The sequence below is a fragment of the Manacus candei genome, unplaced genomic scaffold, assembly GCF_025592945.1.
Source record: "Manacus candei isolate 608988 ecotype Guabito, Panama unplaced genomic scaffold, ASM2559294v1 h1tg000023l, whole genome shotgun sequence".
Lineage (NCBI taxonomy): Eukaryota > Metazoa > Chordata > Aves > Passeriformes > Pipridae > Manacus > Manacus candei.
This window is the reverse complement of record NW_026138071.1, coordinates 27827415-27847019: the sequence shown is the minus strand read 5'-3', so window position 1 is coordinate 27847019 and position 19605 is coordinate 27827415. Positions and strand designations below refer to the sequence as shown.

The 19605-nt window shown below is 53.2% G+C and overlaps 2 long non-coding RNA genes across 4 annotated transcripts; one reads left to right on the top strand and one right to left on the bottom strand.

Moving 5' to 3' along the window:
• Nucleotides 1-928: 928 nt before the first annotated feature.
• Nucleotides 929-16563, bottom strand: LOC127470883 (uncharacterized). The gene is made up of 12 exons (XR_007904441.1): nucleotides 14536-16563; nucleotides 13753-13834; nucleotides 12057-12188; nucleotides 11403-11514; nucleotides 10621-10702; nucleotides 8889-9054; nucleotides 8222-8395; nucleotides 7820-7949; nucleotides 3580-3621; nucleotides 3187-3262; nucleotides 1573-1695; nucleotides 929-1162 (listed from the first exon to the last, which is right to left on the bottom strand). It is a non-coding gene; the product is annotated as an uncharacterized LOC127470883 (long non-coding RNA).
• Nucleotides 7601-14278, top strand: LOC127470884 (uncharacterized). Of its 3 annotated transcripts, none has more exons than XR_007904443.1 (3): nucleotides 7601-7722; nucleotides 10524-10698; nucleotides 14162-14278. It is a non-coding gene; the product is annotated as an uncharacterized LOC127470884 (long non-coding RNA). The 3 variants fall into 3 exon arrangements; XR_007904444.1 differs by lacking the exon at nucleotides 10524-10698 and adding an exon at nucleotides 13656-13830 and having other exon boundaries at nucleotides 14162-14226; XR_007904442.1 differs by lacking the exon at nucleotides 14162-14278 and adding an exon at nucleotides 11030-11325.
• Nucleotides 16564-19605: the final 3042 nt, after the last annotated feature.

Sequence of the window (19605 nt, the reverse complement as noted above, 5' to 3'; positions counted from 1 at the left end):
CACCCACGGGCACACAGGCCTTGCTTGCACAATTCCTCACCCACAGCTGAGGGAAAGCCACACAATGTGAAGAAATAACCTGTGCTGAGAGCACTCATCACTCCAGTCCATCAGGACTTGGAGGCAGTTGGGTAGGCAACAGACCCAAATTCTAATCCTACCTCTAAATTTCTAACAGGCTCTCTTAGAAAGATCCTGGACAGGAACTCAGACAACAGAACCCAAACACTGCACATGCAATAGCAGAAGGTTTGCCAGGAAGAACAGAAGTTCCTTGTTTTCCTTAACACCCTGGGACTGTAGGACCCAATCCTTACAACCAAGTCACACCAGAGATGTGATTAATACTTAAACCTCTCCCCCATGGGTCTGTCTCAGAGAACTGGGCCAGCCCTGAGCTACTCCCAGGTGCCTGCAGTGCTTTGGGGAGGGGCAGGACAACACCCCACTTCCGCTTGGAAACATTCCAGGTGAGGAAAAGCCACTTCCCTTCTCTCTCTCTGACCCAGAACCAAAGCAGTCCTGCGGGACAACACGGACTATGCATGGAAGGCCCGAGTCAGTGGGGGAAAAACCCTAAACAAACCAAACCACCCCAAATTTCAAGGTAAAAACAGGCTGCTTCCTTAACAGGAGCACACCAAACTCATTGAAGCCAGAGAGGAAATTACAAACAAACAAACAAAAGACCCAAAGAGATGCTTTGCACTGATACACTCTCTGGTTGATCATTCCAAAGGAAATTCTCCACAGATCAGAAGCAAGTACCAATACTTTGTCCTCGACTGAAAATTAATGACTTGAGGGGCTGGACGTGTCCAGTGAGGGTTCAGGGTCTGGTGGGTCCTTTCTGGCTGATCCTGACCGGCCCAGGCCAAACCCAACCACCCCCATGGCTGCTCCATCCCAGACCTGGGGGCAACATTCAGACAGTTTGGAAATACTGCCCTTCCCTGCTGCTCCCTCCTTCCTTACACATCCAGTGCCCAGGGAGCAAATGCCAACACCAGGAGGAGAGAAAGGTGTCCCTGTGACTTACCCCACCCCACGGGCAGCACCAGGAGCCCCCAGCCCGGCCGGCGGGGCTGCAGCCTCTTGCCTTTGGCTGCTCCCAGCCCAGGGCACTTGGCAGAGCTGGGCTGGATCAGGGCTTTGGCCTGGCCTGGAAGAGAGGAGAACAAGGCAATTAAGGGCACTGGGCAAGTCAAAGGCTCCTGCCCTTCACCCTTCTGTTCAGTTGCTCACTAGAGTTTTAGCCATGAAAAATCCAGGGGGGACAACAAATGAAACGTGGCCTTTTCCAGCATTTTTATTCCTACCTGTTTCAGGCACTAAAAGGAGGCTCATCTTTCTTACTGCATTCCTTGCCCCATTTGAACAGAACCCTTTTCATTCCAAACCCCCCTTGGGAGTCAGTCAATCCTCTGCCATTGGACTTTGGACAGAGACACCTGGGACGATGGAGCCCAGGAAATGAGGGAGAGAAACCTGACAGGGAAAGGATTCAAGGCACTCCAGAACTCAGAAATGTGTTCATGCCTTGCCAGCCCACCCCAATTCTGTGCCACCCACCTGAGCTGGGCAGGTGAGGCCAAGGCTCCCCTTCCTGCTGCCAATCACTGTCCCAGCACACGGATCCCCGTGCTGGGCAGCACTTGGAAAAACTTGGGAAAGGCAAAAGGAAAATGGCACTGCCTGTCAGAAAACATGTCTGTGAACAAACCTTCTGGACAAATGTAATCCCATCCCTCTGCTCCAATAAACACAGGGCAGGCAGGTCTCTCCAGCCCAGGGAGAACAGGAAGGAGAACTGCAGGAACACAGGCAGGCACGGGCAGCTCTTGGCACTGATTCCCTGCAGACCTCTCTGCACTTGGGGCTCTTGGCACCTCATTTATAAAGAACGGGGTGGCAGCAGCCCGGGAATGCCCCTCAAAAACAGGGGCCTGGGCAGCTGGAGATTAGATTAGAGGAGGGGAGTTGTGAGGGGAGACACGGAGAGAGAACAGGACCAGGGGTTGTTTGGGAACAGGCTGTGTGTCCAGCAGGGAGGGGAACTGGAAACACGGGAGGCTGGAGGGAGGCAGGAGGTGAGCACGGGCCTGCCTTGGATGGATCCTTTTTCCCTTGGCTCAGAGGCCTCAGCTCCACCCTGTCTGAGAGCAGCAGGGAACTGCTGCAGGGGAAGAGTTCCTTTAGGCACAAGCCAGTGATGCAGCCACTGGAGCAGGGGAGAGGAACTGACACCAAAATGACACAATCACCACTGAAAGGGACTTTATTGAGCTGCAACACAAACACCTTCACAGCAGGCCAGGGCAAGGGGTGCCCCCAGGACCACCAGCACAGCAGCTGGGCTTGCAGGAGCACCATCTTCTCAAGGGATGGAGCCAGGGCTGACAGTTGGGATCTATCCTAAAGATGCACTCAGGCATCAGGGCCAAGTCCTGCCCAGTCACTGCAGACAGTTCAGCCCCAGCAGCAGTGGCATTTTCTGCCTCTCCCTCCACTAGCATTTGGGAGCCAACAGCTCAAGGCTGCGGAATTTCAGCTTCATCAATGTTTTACAAAGTTGTACTTCCTGAGAACTGGTGCATTTTTGAGTATTCCTGACTCTTCCAGGGCTGCACTTGCCAGGATCCTTTGGGCCTGGTGTTTTGCTGACAGACAGGGCACTCCAGAAAACAACTCCTCCCCAGTCATGGAATAACAGGAACAGCCTAAACACAGTCCAGCACACGGGCTACAGATTTAGGGGATACAAAAGGCAGTGAGCAAGGCAGAACTGTGGCTCAGCAGAAATGCCCCCCCCCGGCCCCCTCCCGCTCCCCCCCAGCCCACACGGCAGCCCCGGGGCAGCCGATCCCGCAGGCTCCGGCCCCGGGACAATTCCTGCGGGTGCCTCCACCCCAGGGGAGGCTGCGGGGCGGCTCCAAGGGGGTCCCGCTGGCCAGGCTGTGCCCAACAAAGCCGGCTTTAGGCCAGGCCTGGCACTGTGGGGCCGTGGGCACGGGCAGGTTCCGTGAGCTCCCCGTTGGCCACCCCTGGAGCGCTGGGCAGGCGCCCCGGCGGGGCCAAGGCTGGAGGGCACGGAACAGCTGCACACACCTTGGCTGCCTTGGCCCAGCACACACCCACTGCACCTGCAGCCTTTAGCCAGGGCCCCTGAGCACACCCAGCCCTTACCCTGCTCCTCAGGGCCAGCAGCCCCGGGGCTCAATTCTCAGCCAACTTCTCATCCTTTCCTTCGGTCCTTTGATCCCTGGGCAGGGCAGAGACACGAGAGAAACAACTTCTTATAATTGATCCCAGAGACAACAACTCCATTTTGTTCATAAAATCAGTATAATTACTGATTTAATCAGTGGATGGATTAAAGTGTTCAAAAACTTTGTAGCAGATGGTGAGAATCCTGTAAATATGTCCCACCAGTGGTGAGCAGAGACTTGTTCTACCTGATGCCCAAAGGTCACTAATTGACCCCTATAGTTACTGTTTGCATTTGGTGATCAAGTCTTATTATTGCCCTGCAAATTTGAAATTTGTGTTTACATCCAAAGAAACCCCTGGTTTACTTACATTGAAGTGGGTTATTTTTCCAGCACGATATCAGTTGGTGCACTGCAGCAATTCAGGAGACAAAATCCAGTTAATTTTTGCAGTCCAGGATGTGAATACAGCCCTCCAGAGCAGTTCACTGGTACTCATTAAGTCCTTCTGTACCTCCTTTCTTTGTAGTACAATATACACACCATGTCATGTGCACTCAGCCCAGTTCCTAAGTTACTGGTGTTCCCCTGTGCACAACAATTACATCTTGGGGAACCATTAGAGAGCTGCCCAAACTCCCCATCACATTCTGGAGTGAAGGGTGGGGGGTAAATACAGTGGGCATCCCTTGTGCTCCTAAATTCAGCACTCGGGATACACCTGGCCCAGCTCTTTGCCATTGGTTACCAAACAATTCCATGTCTCCACTGCCTACAAATCCAATACCAGCTCCTGTTCCTCCCAGCCCCGTGTCCCCCCAGCCTCGCTGCCTGGGCCAAGATGGGAGCACTGGAATCAGAGTGGGGAAAGGAATTCTGTTATCCTGATGATGTTGGGCTGCAGGACACAGGCAGCAGGTACCCAACAGTTGGACCAATATTCTCCTCGGGAGGATGATGCCCAACTGTGCCATCCCCTGCCCAAGCTGATCCCTTTGCTCTTTTGGCAGCACTGACCCAGAAGAGCCCAGCAGGCAGAGCCCAGGGCACGGCCCTGCTGCTGTGACACTGTGGCTGGGACTGGCACCGCTCACCCAGGGGGACAACGATGCCAGGGAGACCCCCCGGAGCCAGCACCATAAGGGAAACTCCAGCCCTGCATGGCCACAGTGCTCCCAGCCCCTGGAATCACATCCATCCAATCCCACTGAGGGCACCAACAGCCGCCCCCACAATGAGCCCGACAGCCCCCGGCCCTGCCAGAGAGTGCCCCGGGCACAAAGGGAGACTGACCCCTGGGCAAGGGCCACTTGCTTCCCGGGTCACCTTGGCCTGGGGGCCTGTTTGGGAGCTGCTTTTCCATCTCCATCCAAATCAAACCAAGTCACCCCACCCAGGCACCTTTTCCAGGGCACTGCCCGGGCCAGCAGCATCGCCCAGAGGGACCACAAGGGCTCTGAGGATGGCCAGGATCCACAGTTTCTGTAAGATATCAAGCTACAACATGGCAATATCATTCCCTCCACTAACATTTATTCACACAAACATATTCCCATTTTCCTTGTCTGCATTTAATCACTAATCCCGTGATGGTGTCACTTGGGAGCCAAGTAGCCAAACCACTGCCAACTGACCCCAAATCCCTACAAACCTGACACTGCCCTAGTTCTTCCTGTTTCGTTCCCACAGGTACAGTGTCTCACTCAGCACATGGACTACTTTTGCCTCCCCCCTTCGTGACTTCAAACTCCCTCTGGCACGGGTTATAAGCTCCTGCTTTCCCAAAGTGCTTCCCACTGACAGATGGGGCTGACCCAGCAGTGAGCCATGCATGCTCCCCCTCTGCTCCCAGCACTTGCTCTGGGGCTTCTCCCCATTTCCCAGTGATTTGTGCTCACTGTCCAGGGGATCTACACTTGTTGCTTCAACCACAGGGCCGGTGGCAACTCCCTCCGGAGGCCTCGCTCCTGCCCCGCCCCCTGCTCTGGCTCTGGCTTGGATCCACCATCTCCAGTCCATGGTGCTGCCTTCCTGAGCAGGGCCTGGCCTGTGCACCCTGGAGGAGCTTTGTACCCACGGCCTTCTGGGGATTTCAGGCCCTCTTATCATTTGTTGAGTTGCCACTAAAGCCCAAGAACATACTCAGAGCCACTTCTCCAACAGGGGCTACCTTGGGCTGGCTTCCAGTAACTTCCTATTCCCAAATCCTAAAGGCACTCCTTCCTACCCTACTTCTGCCAGAGGCTACAACTGACACCATTACCACTGGCAGGATCCTTTAGTTCCCCCTCTCTGGCTCATATTGGCCACAGGTCCAGAGCCTGTTGAATTGCTCCCTGAGCTGGTTCCAACCCTCCCTGCTGCTCATTTCCCACTCAAACTCACAGATCTGTCCTGGGACTTCATGGCCCAGGCCAAGGATTGGTCCCAATCTTGTTGTCACCAAAAGCCAAACCAACCAATAAACTGCTGGGCTGCCACCTTGCTCTGGGGGTGACAGAGCCTGAAGTCTCCTGCCTAGTCCTGGGCAATACTTCCTGGGGAGCACAGCACCACTGAGTTCCTAAAAATATCACAGGTTGGGCAGGTGCTTGGATTTTGTCTGGATTAACTCCCCCCCTTCCTTTCCATGGGCTGCCCTACTCATTGTAATGGTGCTTGTACTCCCTGAACCAGTCCCTCACCCATCCAACCATCCCTTGTGCCCTCTCTGGCAAGGACAGTGGGTCCAGGTGTTCTGCCACGCTCCCAGGGCACAGGGGAGGACTGTGGAGCCACCCTCGAGGGGGGAAACGTGCCCTGCCTGCCCTGCCCAGGGAAAGGGAACTGCCCCAGTGCTCCCCAGCACAAGGCACCCTTGGAAATGTCCACTGCAATGGGACACTCAGGGACAGCAACAAGCACTGCACGAGGCTGCTCTGGCACAGGACCAATTTTAGCCTCAGCTTTTCTCTGGACCACTTCACTTTGTTTGCCACCTCATCCTGCAGTCAGAACTTGCTGTCCTTGCAACCTTTCAGGGTGACCATAAATGACAGAGGCCTCTGCTCCAGCACCCACAAGGGCCTGATCCATCTGACAGGATCCATTTTTCCAGGGAATTCAAAGCTCCACCTGAGGACCAGGGTCTTTTCTCACCCATCCCTGTGCTGCAGCTTGGCCTCCATCTCACTGTGCTTTCAGTTCCCTCCATGGTTGAACACTGGCAGCCCTGGCCCTGGGCGGAGCTCGGCATCCTGATCCCATCCCTCCTGGCCCCCGGAACCGCTGACTCAGCAATGGGGGCCCTCCATTGCCAAGGGCACGGGCCCGTCGGGGCTCACGGGGGGAGCAGGAGGGCGAAGGCTCCAGCCCTGCTGCTACAACCTTCCACCACTACAGCCAACACAGGAGCCTCTCCAGCCCTGCCTCCCAAGGCATCCTCAACAAACCCAGCCCAGCTCCACAGGACAAACTGCTCCCTGTCTGCCCAGGCCAGTCTAATTCCAGAGGCTCCCAGATCATGCAGAAGAACTACTCAGGAGATCAGAGACTCCAATCCATCTCTTCCTAGCACAGGTTTGGCTGAGTTTGGCAAATAGGGAAACTGAGGAATTCCCCAGTTTGTTTTTCCCAGTTTAACCCCTGCCACACCAATCACCTTAACACTGCCAGTCCTTAATTCTCCCTCGACTGGGTTAAGGACTGAGGAAGTTGGACCTGTGTCTGACCAGGACATGTGCAAACCAAATGCTGGGGACTGGAACACACACCTGGCACTCCTGCAGCTCTCACAGTCACATTCCAGAGAAAACAGCCAATTGCACCCTCACTGCTCATTTCTTAATCCCAATCCCACACTTCCTTTGCAGTTGGAGCACCACTTTTAGAACCCAATTACAGCCCATTAGAGAGCTCCCTGTCTAGCAGGGACAGGGACCCCTGGGATACTCTCAGCAATGCCTGAATCCATGGCAGGGACCTTGCTTTGAGCTCCCCAGGGCCGGGCACCCCGAGGATCTCCCCGAATAATCCTTTCGGTGCGCGCTGGAGTCCTCGGGGTGCCCCAACCCGGGGGGCACCAACAGCACTGTCCCTCCAGGGGCCAATTTGGTCCCAAAATGCAGGGGGATCTTGCCTGTGTCCCAGACTGGTCTGGGGATCTGAGGCCCTTCCCGAGAAAATCTCGGTGCCGGCGTGAAGGGCCAGAGATCCCTTGGAGCCACGGGAGAGCAGGCACAGAGTCCCTCCTGGGGGGCAATTCTGCTGCCTGAAATCAGCTCTTCAAAGAAGCCTCTAAGATTCAGCTGGTGAGGTTTAGAAGCCAGGCATTCCTTGCTTACAACACCCTGCCATGATCCCAGCCCTCCAGGTGCCCTGGCAATCCGCTCCCAAAGGGCACACACAGGTATCTCCACTGCAGCTGATGGGAGGGGTCAGCATTACAGGAGGATTCATTTTCCTTCCCTGCATTCCTGTTCCACGTTCAGGACATTTTCCAACACTTACTACCATACACACCCACCCTTAGAAGGTTTCCAAGGGGCTTCACCGAGGGCCTTCCCAGGTCTGCTCTGTCTGGAGCCCTCAAAGCCCTCAGTGCCTGCCTGAGGAACCTCAACACAACTCACCTGCTTACAAAGGAACTTGGTGCTGCTTGGCTGCTGCCTCACTTCCCTTCTTCCTTCTTTCTTCACCTCCCTTGGTTAGTGCCTTTAAATCCCTTGGCTCAGCTCTGTGCAGTTTCCAGGCTCCATCCCACTGCAAAAAGGATTAGCTCTTGTTACATCTCAACACTCACATATCATTCCCACTTTTTTCCTGACACTTGGCCATTAGGCCAGTGTCTCATGATTTAAAGCAGAGTTTGACTCCTCAGTGACAACAACAGCTACAGCCCTGAATCCTAACACAGGCTGAGACACAAACACGGATGGGAACTCTGAAGGATCCACTTTGTTCTGCCCACCAATCAAAAGGAGCTTTCTGAACTCAAGAATAACAGACCCCAGGTCCTTTTTTCGCAACTTTACCTGCTATAAATGTGACCCACAAGACCTGGAAAGGCCCTTCCCACTTCACCTGCAGGGCTGGCAGTGCCACCACTGGACACGGCCCCAGTGGCTGGGCAGGAACGGAGGGGCTGGGGCGTCCAATCCATCGGCCCAGGCGGCACCAGGAGTTCCTGCAGTTCCTGAGGGGAGAGCCTCAAGCCAACAAAGGGTTAGGAAGAGCATTTGAAACTTTAATAGGTATATCTCCTGGAATATGGGGACTTGGACAAGGTCTACTGGTGCAACAAAAACACACTCAAGGCTATCTATTAAAAGCATCTACTAGCACTCAAAAGCTGTCACTATCCTTCTTTCAGGGGCAACTCAGGAAACTCTGTTGGCCAAGAGCCTCCAGGAGGATTTCCAGCTTTTGGGGCTCTTTTACCCATTTTTCCCATCACTGTAGCGGGGACTATCACCTGCCCTACAGGGGGAACAGCCCACAAAGTTCACTTGCAGGGATGCCATTAACTCAAAGTCCCTTGTCGGGGGGGTCACTGCACACCTTGTCCTTTGTTTGCCCTCCCCAAAAAAGATGCTTCCAACAGTTCTGAGAGATCTGGCAGATCCAGAGCTCTCCTCAGGGAATGCTTTAGCTGCTTAAAGGCTACCCTTGCACCATCTAGCCAAGGCAGCAAATGTTTACAGGCTGTTCTTAAAAGCTGGTATAACAGTCTTCCCACACATCCAGAGGGAGCAATCCAGAGTCCACCCCATCCTACCATTCCCAGGAAGGCAGTTCATGGGCTGTCTGGGGCTCAGGGAGAAGTCAGGTGGCTTCTCTTCTTCCTTTCCCCTTTCCAGATTTTCTCCTTCCAAAGGCAAAGGTTTCTTGGCTTTCCTTGCTCAAGGAGATGCTGCAAAGGCCATGTTTTAAATCCAATACTGGAAACTCCTTGAGATTGTCATTCCAGGTGGTTCTCTCAGGTCCTGCACTCATCAATCATCTTGGCCATTGGTTCCTTGGCAGGTTCTTGCATTCACGACCTACAAGCAAACCAGGATGAGCCAATTTAGCTGTTACTGCAACCAATCCAAGCAGGAATTCTGATTTTGAAGGACACTGGGTTTGCTTTACCCATATAGATCCCACATCAGGGGTAATACCTACAGGTTCTGCCCTCTTCCACTCTCCTGGAACTCCACTGGCCCACACCACAGGAACAACTGCAGCTGCCACTTCAGTGGGGACCTTGCTGCTGACAGGAGTTATTCCCTGCACAACAAGAGCTGCTGCTTTGACACATTTAGTTTCAGCAATTACAGTTTCAATATCCCCAGTTTTTAATTTCATTTCTGCCTCAACTTTTCTACTCAATCTCTTCCTAGCACAGGTTTGGGTGAGTTTGGCAAAGAGGGAAACTGAGGAATTCCCCAATGTTTTCCCAGTTTAACCCCTGTCACACCAGTCACCTTAACACTGCCAGTCCTTAACTCTCCCTCGATTGGGTTAAGGACTGAGCAAGTTGGACCTGTGTCTGAGCAGGACATGTGCAAACCAAATGCTGGGGACTGGAACACACACCTGGCACTCCTGCAGCTCTCACAGTCACATTCCAGAGAAAACAGCCAATTGCACCCTCACTGCTCATTTCTTAATCCCAATCCCACACTTCCTTTGCAGTTGGAGCACCACTTTCAGAACCCAATTACAGCCCATTAGAGAGCTCCATGCCTAGCAGGGACAGGGACCCCTGGGATACTCTCAGCAATGCCTGAATCCATGGCAGGGACCTTGCTTTGAGCTCCCCAGGGCCGGGCACCCCGAGGATCTCCCCGAATAATCCTTTCGGTGCGCGCTGGAGTCCTCGGGGTGCCCCAACCCGGGGGGCACCAACAGCACTGTCCCTCCAGGGGGCCCAATTTGGTCCCAAAATGCAGGGGGATCTTGCCTGTGTCCCAGACTGGTCCGGGGATCTGAGGCCCTTCCCGAGAAAATCTCGGTGCCGGCATGAAGGGCCAGAGATCCCTTGGAGCCACGGGAGAGCAGGCACAGAGTCCCTCCTGGGGGGCAATTCTGCTGCCTGAAATCAGCTCTTCAAAGAAGCCTCTGACTCAGTTGGAGAGGTTTAGAAGCCAGGCAACCTTTCATTCCTATGCTCTTGAATCATTCCACCCCGCCAGGTGCCCTGGCAATCAGCTCCCAAAGGGCACACAGAGCTATCTCCACTGCAGCTGATATGGCAGCATTACAGGAGGATTCATTTTTGTTCTCTACATTCCTGTTCCACATTCAGGGCATTTTCCAATACTTACTACCAGACACACCTACCATTAGAAGGTTTCCAAGGGGCTTCACCGAGGGCCTTCGCAGCTCTGCTCTGTCTGGAGCCCTCAAAGTCCTCAGTGCCTGCCTTAGGAATTTCAAGATAACTCACCTGCTTACACAGGCACTTGGTCCTGCTTGGCTGCTGCCTCACTTCCCTTCTTCCTTCTTTCTTCACCTCCCTTGGTTGGTCCCTGTCACGACGAGGGAAGAAAGTGACACATTTAATATGAGAATCAGCAACCTTCGTTTATTGATCATTGCTAACAGCTTAATATATGCTTTATAATTAGCTCATACATATTGCAAAAGCTAAGCTCATTATTGGCTCTGGCTTAAATGTTGATTCCGCCTCTTAGTCCTTTCTTATGTTGACACAGGTGGCTCTCAGTTGCCTTTGTTTTGCTAATCACAACAACCTGTTTACCAACCAACTAGCAGGCACAAAGACACTGCAGCTTCCCTATCTCAGATTTTCTCAGGGCCTAGGCAAGTCATGTTCTATAGCCAATTCCTTACAGGTCCCTTTAAATCCCTTGGCTCAGCTCTGTGCAGTTTCCAGGCTCCATCCCACTGCAAAAAGGATTAGCTCTTGTTACATCTCAACACTCACATATCATTCCCACTTTTTTCCTGACACTTGGCCATTAGGCCAGTGTCTCATGATTTAAAGCAGAGTTTGACTCCTCAGTGACAACAACAGCTACAGCCCTGAATCCTAACACAGGCTGAGACACAAACACGGATGGGAACTCTGAAGGATCCACTTTGTTCTGCTCACCAATCAAAAGGAGCTTTCCAAATTCAGGAATAACAGACCCCAGGTCCTTTTTCTGCAACTTTAGTTGCTATAGGTGTGACCCACAAGACCTGGAAAGGCCCTTCCCACTTCACCTGCAGGGCTGGCAGTGCCACCACTGGACACGGCCCCAGTGGCTGGGCAGGAACGGAGGGGCTGGGGCGTCCAATCCATCGGCCCAGGCGGCACCAGGAGTTCCTGCAGTTCCTGAGGGGAGAGCCTCAAGCCAACAAAGGATTATGGAGATCATTTTAAACTTTAATAGGTATATCTCCTGGAATATGGGGACTTGGACAAGGTCTACTGGTGCAACAAGGACACACTCAAGGCTATCTATTAAAAGGATTTACCAGCACTCAAAAGCTGTCACTATCCTTCTTTCAGGGGCAACTCAGGAAACTCTGTTGGCCAAGAGCCTCCAGGAGGATTTCCAGCTTTTGGGGCTCTCTTTTACCCATTTTTCCCATCACTGTAGTGGGGACTATCACCTGCCCTACAGGGGGAACAGCCCACAAAGTTCACTTGCAGGGATGCCATTAACTCAAAGTCCCTTGTCGGGGGGGTCACTGCACACCTTGTCCTTTGTTTGCCCTCCCCAAAAAAGATGCTTCCAACAGTTCTGAGAGATCTGGCAGATCCAGAGCTCTCCTCAGGGAATGCTTTAGCTGCTTAAAGGCTACCCTTGCACCATCTAGCCAAGGCAGCAAATGCTTACAGGCTGTTCTTAAAAGCTGGTATAGAAGTCTTACCACACATCCAGAGGGAGCAATCCAGAGTCCACCCCATCCTACCATTCCCAGGAAGGCAGTTCATGGGCTGTCTGGGGCTCAGGGAGAAGTCAGGTGGCTTCTCTTCTTCCTTTCCCCTTTCCAGATTTTCTCCTTCCAAAGGCAAAGGTTTCTTGGCTTTCCTTGCTCAAGGAGATGCGGCAAAGGCCATGTTTTAAATCCAATACTGGAAACTCCTTGAGATTGTCATTCCAGGTGGTTCTCTCAGGTCCTGCACTCATCAATCATCTTGGCCATTGGTTCCTTGGTAGGTTCTTGCATTCACGTCCTACAAGCAAACCAGGATGAGCCAATTTAGCTGTTACTGCAACCAATCCAAGCAGGAATTCTGATTTTGAAGGACACTGGGTTTGCTTTACCCATATAGATCCCACATCAGGGGTAATACCTACAGGTTCTGCCCTCTTCCACTCTCCTGGAACTCCACTGGCCCACACCACAGGAACAACTGCAGCTGCCACTTCAGTGGGGACCTTGCTGCTGACAGGAGTTATTCCCTGCACAACAAGAGCTGCTGCTTTGACACATTTAGTTTCAGCAATTACAGTTTCAATATCCCCAGTTTTTAATTTCATTTCTGCCTCAACTTTTCTACTCAATCTCTTCCTAGCACAGGTTTGGGCGAGTTTGGCAAACAGACAAACTTAGGAATTCCCCAATGTTTTCCCAGTTTAACCCCTGTCACACCAGTCACCTTAACACTGCCAGCCCTTAACTCTCCCTCGATTGGGTTAAGGACTGAGGAACTTGGACCTGTGTCTGAGCAGGACATGTGCAAACCAAATGCTGGGGACTGGAACACACACCTGGCACTCCTGCAGCTCTTACCATTACATTCAAGAGAAAACAGCCAATTGGACCATCACTGCTCATTTCTTAATCCCAATCCCACACTTCCTTTGCAGTTGGAGCACCACTTTTAGAACCCAATTACAGCCCATTAGAGAGCTCCCTGTCTAGCAGGGACAGGGACCCCTGGGATACTCTCAGCAATGCCTGAATCCATGGCAGGGACCTTGCTTTGAGCTCCCCAGGGCCGGGCACCCCGAGGATCTCCCCAAATAATCCTTTCGGTGCGCGCTGGAGTCCTCGGGGTGCCCCAACCCGGGGGGCACCAACAGCACTGTCCCTCCAGGGGCCAATTTGGTCCCAAAATGCAGGGGGATCTTGCCTGTGTCCCAGACTGGTCCGGAGATCTGAGGCCCTTCCCGAGAAAATCTCGGTGCCGGCGTGAAGGGCCAGAGATCCCTTGGAGCCACGGGAGAGCAGGCACAGAGTCCCTCCTGGGGGGCAATTCTGCTGCCTGAAATCAGCTCTTCAAAGAAGCCTCTGACTCAGTTGGAGAGGTTTAGAAGCCAGGCAACCTTTCATTCCTATGCTCTTGAATCATTCCACCCCGCCAGGTGCCCTGGCAATCAGCTCCCAAAGGGCACACAGAGCTATCTCCACTGCAGCTGATATGGCAGCATTACAGGAGGATTCATTTTTGTTCTCTACATTCCTGTTCCACATTCAGGGCATTTTCCAATACTTACTACCAGACACACCTACCATTAGAAGGTTTCCAAGGGGCTTCACCGAGGGCCTTCGCAGCTCTGCTCTGTCTGGAGCCCTCAAAGTCCTCAGTGCCTGCCTTAGGAATTTCAAGATAACTCACCTGCTTACACAGGCACTTGGTGCTGCTTGGCTGCTGCCTCACTTCCCTTCTTCCTTCTTTCTCCACCTCCCTTGGTTGGTCCCTGTCACGACGAGGGAAGAAAGTGACACATTTAATATGAGAATCAGCAACCTTCGTTTATTGATCATTGCTAACAGCTTAATATATGCTTTATAATTAGCTCATACATATTGCAAAAGCTAAGCTCATTATTGGCTCTGGCTTAAATGTTGATTCCCCCTCTTAGTCCTTTCTTATGTTGACACATGTGGCTCTCAGTTGCCTTTGTTTTGCTAATCACAACAGCCTGTTTACCAACCAACTAGCAGGCACTAAGACACTGTACCTTCCCTATCTCAGATTTTCTCAGGGCCTAGGCAAGTCATGTTCTATAGCCAATTCCTTACAGGTCCCTTTAAATCCCTTGGCTCAGCTCTGTGCAGTTTCCAGGCTCCATCCCACTGCAAAAAGGATTAGCTCTTGTTACATCTCAACACTCACATATCATTCCCACTTTTTTCCTGACACTTGGCCATTAGACCAGTGTCTTATGATTTAAAGCAGAGTTTGACTTCCTCAGTGACAACAACAGCTACAGCCCTGAATCCTAACACAGGCTGAGACACAAACACGGATGGGAACTCTGAAGGATCCACTTTGTTCTGCTCACCAACCAAAAGGAGCTTTCCTAACTCAGGAATAACAGACCCCAGGTCCTTTTTCTGCAACTTTACCTGCTATAAATGTGACCCACAAGACCTGGAAAGGCCCTTCCCACTTCACCTGCAGGGCTGGCAGTGCCACCACTGGACACGGCCCCAGTGGCTGGGCAGGAACGGAGGGGCTGGGGCGTCCAATCCATCGGCCCAGGCGGCACCAGGAGTTCCTGCAGTTCCTGAGGGGAGAGCCTCAAGCCAACAAAGGGTTAGGAAGAGCATTTGAAACTTTAATATGTAGATCTCCTGGAATATGGGGACTTGGACAAGGCCTACTGGTGCAACAAGGACACACTCAAGGCTATCTATTAAAAGCATCTACTAGCACTCAAAAGCTGTCACTATCCTTCTTTCAGGGGCAACTCAGGAAACTCTCTTTGCCAAGAGCCTCCAGGAGGATTTCCAGCTTTTGGGGCTCTCTTTTACCCATTTTTCCCATCACTGTAGCTGGGACTATCACCTGCCCTACAGGGGGAACAGCCCACAAAGTTCACTTGCAGGGATGCCATTAACTCAAAGTTCCTTGTTGGGGGGTCACTGCACACCTTGTCCTTTGTTTGCCCTCCCCACCAAAGATGCTTCCAACAGTTCTGAGAGATCTGGCAGACCCAGAGCTCTCCTCAGGGAATGCTTTAGCTGCTTAAAGGCTGCCCTTGCACCATCGAGCCAAGGCAGCAAATGCTTACAGCCTGTTGGAAAAGTTGGCATAACAGTTTTACCACGCATCCAGAGGGAGCAATCCAGAGTCCACCCCATCCTACCATTCCCAGGAAGGCAGTTCATGGGCTGTCTGGGGCTCAGGGAGGAGTCAGGTGGCTTATTTTCTTCCCTTCCCCTTTCCAGATTTTCTCCTTCCAAAGGCAAAGATTTCTTGGCTTTCCTTGCTCAAGGAGATGCAGCAAAGGCCATCTTTTAAATCCAATACTGGAAACTCCTCGAGATTGTCATTCCAGGTGGTTCTCTCAGGTCCTGCACTCATCAATCATCTTGGCCATTACTTTTCTTGGCAGGTTCTTGCATTCACGTCCTACAAGCAAACCAGGATGAGCCAATTTAGCTGTTACTGCAACCAATCCAAGCTGGCATTCTCATTTTAAAGGATACTGGCTTTGCCTTACCCATATAGATCCCACATCAGGGGTAATACCTACAGGTTCTGCCCTCTTCCACTCTCCTGGAACTCCACTGACCCACACCACAGGAACCACTGCAGCTGCCACTTCAGTCGGGACCTTGCTGCTGACAGGAGTTATTCCCTGCACAACAAGAGCTGCTGCTTTGACACATTTAGTTCCAGCAATTACAGTTTCAATATCCCCAGTTTTCAATTTCATTGCTGCCTCAACTTTTCTACTCAATCTCTTCCTAGCACAGGTTTGGGTGAGTTTGGCAAAGAGGGAAACTGAGGAATTCCCCAATGTTTTCCCAGTTTAACCCCTGTCACACCAATCACCTTAACACTGCCAGTCCTTAACTCTCCCTCGATTGGGTTAAGGACTGAGCAAGTTGGACCTGTGTCTGAGCAGGACATGTGCAAACCAAATGCTGGGGACTGGAACACACACCTGGCACTCCTGCAGCTCTTACCATTACATTCAAGAGAAAACAGCCAATTGCACCCTCACTGCTCGTTTCTTAATCCCAATCCCACACTTCTTTGCAGCTGGAGCACCACTTTTAGAACCCAATTACAGCCCATTAGAGAGCTCCATGTCTAGCATGGACAGCTACACCTGGGATACTCTCAGCAATGCCTGAATCCATGGCAGGGACCTTGCTTTGAGCTCCCCAGGGCCGGGCACCCCGAGGATCTCCCCGAATAATCCTTTCGGTGCGCGCTGGAGTCCTCGGGGTGCCCCAACCCGGGGGGCACCAACAGCACTGTCCCTCCAGGGGGCCCAATTTGGTCCCAAAATGCAGGGGGATCTTGCCTGTGTCCCAGACTGGTCCGGGGATCTGAGGCCCTTCCCGAGAAAATCTCGGTGCCGGCGTGAAGGGCCAGAGATCCCTTGGAGCCACGGGAGAGCAGGCACAGAGTCCCTCCTGGGGGGCAATTCTGCTGCCTGAAATCAGCTCTTCAAAGAAGCCTCTGACTCAGTTGGAGAGGTTTAGAATCCAAGCATTCCTACACACTATGAGAGCTTACTGAGTGAAAAAACATAAAGCTTTTATCAGTGGCATCTTATCTCAAACAGACTGTTCCTTTCTCCTTTCAGTACAAAATTATTTCCATGGAGTCATTTAACTGGAATTGCCCAGGAACCCCAGACTGTGCTTTCTAGAACAGAAAATAAACAGAGGGAAGGAGCTTTGCATGAATGTAACATACTCCAGAACACACCTGACTTTAGTTTTACCCCTTATGTTCAAATATAGCAGAAGACAAACACTCCAACAGGAGAGCTGGCACATTACCCATGGTACCCTGAAAGTCCACCTTAAGAGAGTTGGAGAAAAATCGCAGTTGTGCCAGTCCCTTGTGCCTGCAGATGGCTGGGGATCCTCTCCATCCACCTCATGCTCTCCCAACAGCAGAAAGGGTGACCTCGGGGACATGGTGGCACTCGACATCCTGCTGAGAGAGCAAGGAAACCTTTAGCAGAAAGGGGAGTTGGAATCTAAAACTTCCTTTCCTGGGAGCTTTGGGAAGCCTGCAACCAGGGGGAAAATTTGCAGCTCCCTTGGGGCAGGTGTCAACAGAGGCCAACAGAGCTTTCACCTTTTTCAGACAACTGTGCCCCTTTTGGCTCCCTGGCAGCTCCAATGGCACCAGAACCCCCTTCCAGCACACCCACGGCTGTCACACACAGGCACCCACACACCTTTGCTCCAGCCCACACGTGGCCAACATTTCCCCATCCTGCACATCCAAGGGGAGTATTTGTGCTGGAAAGCACAGCAACCCCCCTGTCCTCACAAACTGCCTCCCTGCAAAAAAAGGAATCATTTCTCCTGGACACTTGGCCCACAGTCAAGGGCTTTTCAGATGTGCTCAGGGTCCCTCCCAGCTTCTGCCTGTCCTTGCATTTCAAGGCATGGGCATGTTTCAGCAGCAGAACCCAGCTCCTCACAGGCAGTAGAAGCCCTGCTCTTACCTGGACAGACTCCCGGGATCGGCACAGCTGTGGCTCATGGAGCAGCTTCCCAAGGCCCTTCTCTCTCCCGGCAGGAAGCACAACTCGCCTCCACTCCCCAGCACCAGGGGAAACCACGAGCCAGGCTGCAAATCGACACAGAACGAGCAAAAAGCATTAATGCAGCACCAAAAAAAACCAAGCTGAAGCAGTCTTTGCCTCCCTGCACAGGGAAAGGGGTTGGAATTGCAAAGCAAAACTTGAGACACCCAGAGAGCACCAGCCCCGCAGTCCTGCCACGGCTCCCCCAGGGTCACCCGGCAGGGAAGGGCTTTACCCGGCCCCCGCTGCCCAGCACAACGCGCCCCTAAACGCCCCCGGCTGCCCCGGTGCACAAACCCAGCGGCCAAGGCGCTCTCCCCTCCGCAGCCCGGGCAGCAGCGGGGCCGCACCCTCAGCCCTCACACACAACCGCCCCCACCTGCCCCGCCGGCCCTTTATACCGCGGGCCGGCAGCGCTGCCCAATCAGCACTCGAGCGCCTCCGCCCAATCCCAGCCCGCCTGGCCCTGCGGCCCCGCCCCGCCCGCTCCGCTCCGGGAGATCGGGAACTGGGGCCGGGAACCTGCTGCTGGGGGAGACCTCCTGCACATGGAATTGCACACGGGCACCTGAACCCCGGGCCATTTTCTTGCCTTGGCAAGGCCCTGCGTTGCTCCCAGTCACAGGAAATCTCTGTTTCCCTGCCCATCCCCGGAGACGGGTGGCCCCTAAAATCCCCGGCAATCAGGAAGCACAGGCTGCAGGAGCTGGCGGGACCCAGTGGCCGTGTGTGCTGTGTGACACCGTGTCCTGCAGCCCCACGGACCTGCACAGCAGGGACGGGTCCTGGCAGCGTTTCAGTGCCGAGGCCAAAGCTGGGGCTCAGGGACAGCTGGGGCACATGGCAGCTCTGGGAATCTCTGCCATGGATGTCTGGGCATTCCAGGACTGCCTGCTGGGCAAAGAAGCTTCTCTGCAGACTGTGGAACCAACAGGTCTCATGGACTGTAAGAAGGCAGAAGTGCTGCAGGACGGTAGAGGAATCTGGGTCAGAAGAAACAGTTAAAGGTCTCGAAGTCTGACCTCCTGCTCAGGCCACAGTCACCAATGGGATCGCACCGGGCTGCTCAGGGAGGGATCCAGTCATGTTTGGAAACATTCCACGGATGGGGATACAACAACCTCCCCAGGCAACCCATTCCATGAGCGACTGTCCTGACAAAATACCTTCCCCTCCTCTGCGGTTGGAAGCAACAGCTGGGCTGGCAGGAGCAGAACCTCCCTGCTGGGCCATTCCCCAGCAGCCCAAACGCCCTGTACGGGGCTCGGGGCGGAGGCCTGGGCGGCTCGTTCCTCCAGCTGGGCATTTTAGGAGCTGCCCTTGCCCCGTCACTGCCAAGTCCCTCTGGCAGTGGTGCAGCTCCTCAGCTGGAGTGCCTCTGAGGGACCCCCGGCCACGTTTCCCAGCAGCTGAAGGAAGGGAGGCTCACCCCCCAAGCTGGGCTGCCTTTCTCTCGCTGCCTTTTCCCCACCTTTACACTGCAGGGACAAGAGCTGCACTTTCCCAGGGAACGGGGCAGTGCCAGGAGAGAGCAGCAGGCAGGAACCCCCTTCTTTTCTGCAGGCCAATGACTAACTGTGTGTGAAGGGACAGCGACTCTGGTACCAACTCCACCTCCCACTTCTTGTCACAGATCGATCTGAGGCACTTGTCAGGTCAATACCTGCCCTTTTCAGGAGCACCAGGCTTGTGTTCAGTGTCCTCATTGTAGCCCACGAATCCCTCTAGGTGTTAAATCGGCCTCTCTGTCCTGATTCTTCTAATGAAGAATTAGCATTTAATGAGAGATACAAATTATCCTGAGAGTGTCTATGTTACAAGCTCAGTTTGGCAGTGTTGCTATCCTGGAAAGTGTGGAACAGGGACTGTCATTTCTCCTTATGCTGCTCTTAAACACCATCCCTACATTGCCAGGAGAACTCTGGAGGGAGAGACAGAGAGTTTAAAACACGAAACCTTGG